The following is a 9,020-nucleotide window of genomic DNA, read 5'->3' as shown; positions in this document are numbered from 1 at the left end:
CCTACAAACCCACAACCCGCTACGGAACTAAAAAATGCAATCTTTAATCAAAATAAAATGAATAACTACTAAAAATGTAACACATATATTACAAAACATAAACAATACTTACACAAAAAAAGCATCACATACATTTTAAATATATTCTAAAATACACAACACTAATAAAAAAATCGATATTTTAACAACTATATTTTTACAAATTATATTAATGACGTCTATATTTTTAAAATCGATATTTCTTACCTTAAAGTTGATAATCTTGACCACGATATTCTTGCTGTCGATATTTCTGTCATGCTATTTAAAACTCGATATTTATGTAAGTCAACATTTCAAACTTGATATTTTGACTGAATACTTTATACTCCACCTATTTCATACAAGGACTCCCACCAGCTTGCGAAAATGCTTGTGGTGGCTGAAGTGAAAAATTCTGTGTAGCCATTTCTGAACCTTAAATATTTACAGCGTCCCTTCTTCACCTGAAAGTGGGATTCAGATATCTGAACTTGTGGAAAATGCTTGCCAAGCACTGGATAAGTGTCCTTACTTCACCCAAAGGGACTAGTTCACTTATCTAATTATTCACCTTTTAAATACTTAAAAGCCACCAAATTATTCAGCAAAATGTCCCAAAACAATAAATTCCTGGACAGTACTTCATCTTGATCCGAACACCCATCCAGTTTCAAATGGTAACCAAATGGCAATTACTTGCATAAAAAACTACAACCTTGCCATGATTAGCATGGATCGGTCACTAGCGAGTGACAGAAGGTAAAGAAACATGGTGGCACGTCACATGCTGCGTGACCTCGCAATGCAACCATGCTTCGGGTACATTGCATTCCAAATGGCTGAAGAAAATCCAGTGATGTGGATAATACACGCTAGCGCTTCACCAACAGGCATTCCACATGGCGGGTACGAAGCGTTCCAAATGGCTGGAGGAAATTCAATGATGTGGACAAGACACACCGGTGCTCCACCCACATGCGTTCCACAGGGTAGAAGGTTGCCACACACGCCACAAGTAGAGTGTTCATGCCCCTTCAAAAGATGCTGGTGACACATTCCATTTAACTTTGAACTTCTGCAAGTCTGTGCTGATAAGCACTTGCCTTAGTAAATATGAGCCATCCACTTAAATGAAGGATACTTCCTGTCTTGCTTCGTCCTCAGAAAATACCACTCTCACATGATGGCCCAAACAATATAAAGCAGGAGACATAAAACACAACACCTAGAAAGGGGGTTCACTTTATAAAATGAAACACACCAAAGTCTCTTTTTAGAATAACGCTTGGGGTTTTATTTATGCAATGCTCTCTAACAGAAAGGCTTTCCCAGATGTCAAATGAATAGCATTCAAAGGAATATATATATCTTTTTCTTTATCATCAGATATTTTTCCACTTTCTTTAAAATGTGTTTAAATTAGCGTGACATATTTATATATTTATACATTTATACGCTGACACTTTTTATAATAGTAATGTATTTTTAACAACAATTTATCTTGTTGTGCAATATGAGATTGCTTTGATTATGATTCTCAGATTAGCATTGCAGGCTCTTGTTATTAACGTTAGTATTTTTTCCATTTCCACTTTTTAGTGAAAGGTGTTTTGGCGGCCAACTGCACTGTATATAAACTCTATGGTCTTTGCCCATGTCATGTGATCAAGACCGGGTTTCCTAGTCGAAATGCGTCATGCTGCTGTTTCTTGAGGAATAAAGCACTTATTTTCTTGTCACGGAGTGGTCTGTTCCTGCTCTATGCTTTCGTTTGCATATTTCTAGGACTTTAAAACTTATTTAATTTCGGCGGAGTGGCTCTTTCTGCCTTATACGGACCCTCTCTTCTAAAAGCGGCTGGTTATTTGCAGTCAACATCGCTTTGCGATTCATGTGTGACCGGGAAGGAGTTCTTTACACCAGCCCCCCGCAGCCAGGAAAAGGAAGTATTGGCAGTTGCACCTCGGCGTCATCGGAAGGTCTGAACCGGAGGATTGCGTGGTTTCGGAGGACACCTACGACCCTTCGTATTTTGATTGAGGTGAGCCGGTTGTTGCTTCTGCTACTTCACGGACATTGGCGGGTGAAGAGATTGTGACTTTGAGGATTTTGGAGTTGTTGGATTGCATTAACCAACTTTGCTCCTGTCATTATAGTGCATAGCTTTTTCCATTTAAATTTGTCGACATGGCAACGGCATCGGACGTGCTTAAAGACTGCGAATTAGTGGCGGACGCCTTGTTTTTGAATCTACCAGATGTCAATATTGCTAACAAGGGCAGCAATGATATGACTGATAAAAACGACATTAAAACCAAACTGAATAAACTTGAGAAATTGCTCTGAACGGAGTTAACGAACTGGTGGGAAAAGAAATCCATAGAGAAGTATAAGGAAGCCGGAAGGGTGCCACGGGGGTTAAGGGTTCTTATTGCTCCATCTTTTGAGAACCCCAACCCCCTTATGCTGAAGGAATGGGCATCCAATAACTTAAAATCATCAATGAATATGGTCTGCATCCTTATCAAATATGCAGAGATTGACAGCATTGATATTGTTCGTCAAATTGATGCCTTAAACGTCGATTTAGATGCTAGTGATCAGCAGGAATTAATAGTCAAGACAAGAGATGAGATCAAAAAACGCCTTGACAAACATGAACAAACAATTAAAACGCATAAAGTTTTCAAATTTGCACGCGATAAAGCTGATTACGAACACGGTCGCATTATCACTTTTTCAAAAAAGTTTGAATCTGTAAAACGCCAGGCTATGACGAACAAAGCACCAGTCACCCAACCTCGGAAAATTGACATTCCAGAAACCTCTGATACTGACCTTAGTTCATTGATAAGCAGTAATGAATCTGATGATGACATTCAAAGATTGGATGTCCAGCCGGCATTAAGTGGTTTCACCCCCTCTGAGGAATTGGGGTTTATAATAGAGGACAGACGGCACACTCTAAGGCCGAGAGGACCACCCCAGATGAAAGACGGCGGGAACGTAACAAAAGCCGGAAACAGAGGAAGAGGCAGAGGCGGCGTAATGAGGAAAGGGAGAGGGAGAGGGAATCTTCAGTCAAATTAGATAAGACTGCAACTGCTAATGTGGCTAACACTGTTATTAATCTTACCGATCTTGATTTAAATGCTGCAGAAATCCAACTTTTATCCTTGGACTTGTCATTTTGTCCTAAAAACAGCTTTAAATACGTACAGTCCCGTGTTGATGTGTTTAAGTTCATACGGAAACTTAAGTTGATGAAATATTTCAAACTTAATAAAGTTAACAGTGTTGCCACTAACATTATTTCTGATTCCCAACCTAGTAAAAATATCTGTATCTCTGATGTCTCTACCCTGAAAACATTACATTTTCTATATAATGCCAGTGAAAATATTCCTTTTAGCACTCAGGAAGAATTGCATCTAATGGGCATACATAGTAGTAGTGCAGTAACCAATCCATTCTGTCCCCGCTCTACGTTTGTTCCCATGATGCCAAGAGATGCTATTGATGTTTTTAGCGACCGCGTGATTGAAGATCTGAAGGGATTAAATCGTTCTATTTTCCTCAATCGTAAGCCTTGTAGTTACACTGAAATGCAATATTCCAAACCATTTCGAACAATTAATGACCATGGTAACATTATTGTCAACAAAGCAGATAATGGGGGTAATGTGGTCTTATGGCCGCTGGATATTTACATCACAGAAGCAGAAAGACAGCTTAATGACTCCCAGTGCTATAGAAAGGCCTCCTTTCATGACCTCTATCGAGTTAAAGAGCAGGTTCACAGATATTTATCTGAATGGAAAGGGCAAGGTTTAATTAGCAAAAAGGAGTATTCTTTTTTTAAAACGGATCATCCTATCATCCCGACCCTTTATCTTCTGCCTAAAGTTCATAAGTGTGTATCTCCTATACCTGCGCGCCCTATCATTTCTGCTCAGAATGGGCTACTTAAACCCATATCCGAATATGTAGATTTTTTTCTGCATAATTATATATGGAGTCCCTCCCTACTTACATTAAAGACACTGGTAATTTCTTAATTAAATTGAATAACGTCATTTGGAATCCTGACTATTATTTTATTGTTATGGACATCTGTTCCCTTTATACCTCCATTAACCATCAAGATGGATTGCGTGCTATTCAACATTTTTTATCTGATAGAAATATCAGTTATTATGAGCACAGTAAGATGCTAGTAAAAATGATTGAGATATGCCTTTGCAACAATTATTTCCTCTTTAACAATGAAGTTTTTCAGCAGTTGCTTCTCCCCCAGCTACGCGTGTTTACACATGGGCTGGTGGGAGAAGCATGTCCTCGACCGCATCCTTGCGGGTGCTGATATCCAAGGTAAAGGCATAGTTCACTTGTGGCGTTTCATAGATGACGTGTTTTTAATATGGCATGGATCTAGAGAAACTGCCGAAAAATGTGTTACTGACATTAATACTAATGATCTGAACTTGGAATTCACTGCTACCATAAGCAAGGAAAGAGTTGAATTCCTAGATGTTGAAATCTATGTTATTAATAATGAAATTCATACCAGATTACATAGACAATGTATAGCAGGCAATTCAGTTCTTCATGCTTCCAGCTCCCACCCCCGACATCTCATCAATAGCATCCCCTATGTAAGTTTTTAAGGATTTACAGACTTTGTAGCTATGAATCTGATCTTAAAAAGTGTCTAGATGAATCGTTTCAGAGATTTCTAGCTCGTGGCTATAAAAGAGTAGTTTTACAAAGCGCTATGAATAAATTGAGAATTCCCACCAAAGAATATTCTCAGGTCCCCAATACTAGTGCTGCTATTTCAGTTGATGACAGTTTACCTTGTAATGAAGACATGGCCATAAGATTGATTACTACTTATAGTTGTTATGAGAAGAAAGTCAGAAACATTCTTAAATACAATTGGCCTATTCTGAAAACTGACATTACTCTTGCTCCCTTAATCACTGAAATTCCTGGCATAACTTTTAGAAAGGCTCCTTCTATGAGGGATGCCCTAGTTAAAACTAGTCCAGAATTAATCAAATCTACTAATTGGCTTTCCACCTGAAAAGGATTTTTTAAATGTAGTTCTTGTAGGGCCTGCAAATTCGGTGTTAACACTTTTGAATATAGTGATGCCTTCACCCAAAATGTAAATAAGATTGATGTTTTTTTTACATGTAAAACACATCATGCTGTTTATGTGCTTCAGTGTACTTGCCATCTCCGTTACATTGGAAGTACTAAGCTTCAAGTTTTTAATCGAATTTTGCAACACCTAAGAGCTATTGTTAAATCTGATTCGAGTTATCCTGTGGCGCGTCATTTTAAATTGGTCTATCAAAATAACCTTAAAGACCTTAGCTATTTTGTTATTGACGCAGTCCCTTCCTCCAAAAAAGGAGGAGATAGAGAAAGAAGACTTAGACAGTTGGAAAGTCATTATATTTTACTTCTGGACACTAAGATTCCAAATGGATTGAATACTGGGGAAGACCTTCACAATTTTTTATAGTGTCTATTGCATTGTTCTTTTCTCAGTTGTTGTTTTCAATTTGTAGAGCCCCTTTAGGAATGAAATGCTTTTCAGATTGCTGCTGCTATTCTCTTATACCCATATTTATTTGATTTTAGATCTATTTTTCTACTGGTTTTAACTTTTATCCTGGTCTTTTTATGCTTTTTCTTTATCGTTTTTTAGCTGGTTTTACTCTTTGGTTTTACCAGTTTTATTCTCGTTAGAGATGGGGTGTTGGGGATTGGGTGATCGTTTAGCCAGTGGTTAATGGATTTAAAATCATGGTATTAAATTGCTTAATCTTTCCTTATAACAAGATTGATTGTTTTTGATTGAATTTTGATGTTGTTTTTTTTCAGTTATTGTGTCTTGTCCATTTGGATTATAAGAAATTGCCTTTCATTATAAATGACAAGACCTTGCTGTTGTGTTCTAGATTTCTGTACTTATGAAAAAAATTATTTGCCAAATCTCTGGAATTCATTCCACAGGTTTGTTTGCACATTGTCCTGCCCTTGATATTTTTGCACTAGTTTGATATTCTTGCACTAGTTTGCTTACAGGTGTCCTTTTTGTAATCGATTAAGATTTAATATTCGATTTCTTATTGTATTTGGTGCTGAACTGTGGGAGTTTGAAACCTTGGATGGTCTCCTGACCACGGAGAACAAATTCTTGAGATCCTTAGTCTCACTCCCAAGGGCACCCCCTGGCATCCTCTTAGGCTAGATATGGGCAGAACCTCTATCACTGAGAAGTCCAAGCTCCGCCCCCTTCTGTTTTGTTTGCGTCTCAGGAGTACCCCCTAGTTGCTCCCAGTTGCCGCTGCTCTATCTGCGGTAATTGCCCTCGACCGCTTTAAGAAAATTGGCTGGCTTAACAAATTGAAAAGCCTGCTCACCTCAATAGGGCTTAAGGTACTATGGGATGTTAGGGACCCTGCACTACTTCCTAGTAAGGCCATAATTAAGAAACAATACTGGGACTGGGTGGCCCAGTCTTCTTTAAGGTATTACCAATGGGGCCGCCTTACATCAGATTTTCTTGAGTTCAAATTGACAGTAAAATATGAGCAATACTTAGAGGCCATTACAGTTCCGTTGGAGAGAAAGCTCTACATGCAATTTAGATTAAGCTCCATTCAGGTGAATTCACTTACAGCCTCCTGGCGAAAGTCTCCCACTCAACTGGGGTTTTGTCCAGGATGTCCTTTGGCAGCTGAGTAAATAGCCCACATATTATTTGTTTGTCCAATTTATAGCGCTCCAAGGTAGAGATGGTTATCCCCTCTCTGTAAGAGCCTCGGTACTCGTTGTCTTCGAGTAACACTGCACATTTTAAAAGCTGATACAAGCCTGCTGATAGCATGTGCAGTTGCCAAGTTCTAAGGCAAGATGTGGGCTATCCGAAGATCCTTTCTGAAAATTGCTAACTGAGTATCTTAGGCGGATGTTCACAGAGCTTATTGATATCAAATCTTGGATCCCTTAGTTTTAACCTCGCACAGTTTATATATTTAACAGAAGTTTTAATGTGATACCGTAAGCACCTTAATTTCACTGTACTGTATGCATTTCTACTTGGATATTTCCCTCATAGTGCTCTTATAAAGGGTTGGACAGCAGAGTTATGCTACTTAATGAGCACCAGGCAGAAACGGTTTAATCAGGAAATTCTCTGGGTACCCGCTCCTCTTAGTATTTATACGTAAAAATTGTAACTGCAATATTGGTGTTCATATGCATTTTATCCATTTGTCAATCTGTCTTTTTTATTAAGCTATGTCGATATCTACCAACAGTTCATTTTTGTAGCTTCATATACTGTATATTGGTGCAAAACTGTGAATGTGGAACACTTTTATGGCATCCCAGCCGAAATAAAGTATTATGATGATGACTCTCTGCAGAACTGAGCTGGCACTATCAGGGGGCCCCTTCAAAGGCTAGGGCCCTGGACCAGAGCCCACTTTGCCCATGCCTTAAAACGTCTCTGCCTCAAAAATATGCTTTCCTTTAAATTTGGTGATAAAAATAGTTTTTGCCTTATAGTTTTCAATTTATTTCCTTACTTTTCAATGAGTCTTTTTTGTCAGTGGGACTGGAACAAGCGGTCTTAATTGTAGCTTTGGTGGTATCATGTCAGAGAACTTGACTCAGGGTTAGTGGAGAAAGAGGTAATATAATGTAGATAATGAACTAACTATTAGATCCATGAACACTAAAAAAAAACAAAGGGGAAAAACCTGTCACATGATAGGTACAGAATATGACAAAAATCAGGCATTCTTTTCATATTGCTTGGAAGTCCCCTGAAAAATGCCAAGTCAAGAAAAATCCTTGTCTTTTTTTCCTCAATCATACAAATTCGTAAACACACATATATCATGCTTGTCATATCAAAAAATTATGATACATTTTGTCTTCTGTCAGCTTTCTGGTATTTGATTGATTGAATATTAATAGAACTTTCATCAGGATTTCCTGGTATCCAGTAACCATGCAAAATGCAAATCGAAACAAGTATGGGTGATTGACCTCATCAACCTGTTAACAAATCAGGCCTCTCACTACTGCCGGAAGAACAACATCTATGCAGAGTACTTACACTGTGCACAGGTGTTCCGCAGGGCTCCACCTGAAGTCCAGTGCTGTTCAATGTGTATATGCCCCCCTCATAGAGCTGATATAATCATTTATTATTGAAACCTCCTCATATGCTGATGATACTCAGCTGATCTTAGCGTTGAACAAACACTCTGCTAGTGAAGAAGAGAACTTCTTGCAATGTCTCATGGAGGTCAGTCACTGGATGAAGCGAAACCATCTGAACTGTAATACTCAAAAATGGAAATCATGCTCCTAGGTCAATCTAATACCTTCACCCCCAGTCGCTGGTGGCTGGCAGACAACCCCCCACCTAACACGGTAGAAGTAGTTAACAATGTGGGGGTGAAATTTGACACACATTTTTCCTTTCGTTCACAAGCGATATCAGTGGCTGGGAAGTGTTCTCAGTTGATAAAATCCCTAAAAAGGTTCTCTGATTTTCTCCCCGTCACTGTAAGAAAAATTGTTACAGCAGCCTTGGTCACCTCCAGATTGGACTATTGTAATAGCCTAAATGCGGGTGCTAACAAGTCAATTTAAAAAAAACTCCAGACTGTTCAATATGCAGTATCCCGCCTGGTGCTCAAATTGCAGTGTTGCTCTTCAACCTCAGCTGCCTTCAAATCACTACAATAGGTTTTTAAGATACTCATCATTACTTTCAGAGCTTTTAGGGCATCAGGACCAAAATACTTAACAGCCAGATTTACTCCCTATGTCACCTCACGCCCTCTGAGATCTTCTTCAGCAAATCTTTTAAAACCCACACCGTTTAGATATAAAACAAAAGGACGGAGATCAGTAGCTGTTCTTGGGGTAAAAGCATGGAATACTCTCCCTTGTCATCTTCGGTT

The 9,020-nt window shown here is 38.7% G+C and overlaps 1 long non-coding RNA gene across 1 annotated transcript in view; it reads left to right on the top strand.

Moving 5' to 3' along the window:
* The first annotated feature begins 1,692 nt into the window (after positions 1–1,692).
* LOC146856928 (uncharacterized) overlaps positions 1,693–9,020 on the top strand; it is a 46,096-nt gene continuing 38,768 nt past the window's right edge. Inside the window, exon 1 of the long non-coding RNA XR_014979827.1 lies at positions 1,693–2,062. This is a non-coding gene — a long non-coding RNA (uncharacterized LOC146856928). The remainder of the gene's footprint in view (positions 2,063–9,020) is intronic.

This window comes from Triturus cristatus, chromosome 3_2, assembly GCF_964204655.1.
Source record: "Triturus cristatus chromosome 3_2, aTriCri1.1, whole genome shotgun sequence".
Lineage (NCBI taxonomy): Eukaryota > Metazoa > Chordata > Amphibia > Caudata > Salamandridae > Triturus > Triturus cristatus.
Note: the sequence above shows the minus strand (reverse complement) of the source record. Positions and strands in the feature narration are given on the sequence as shown.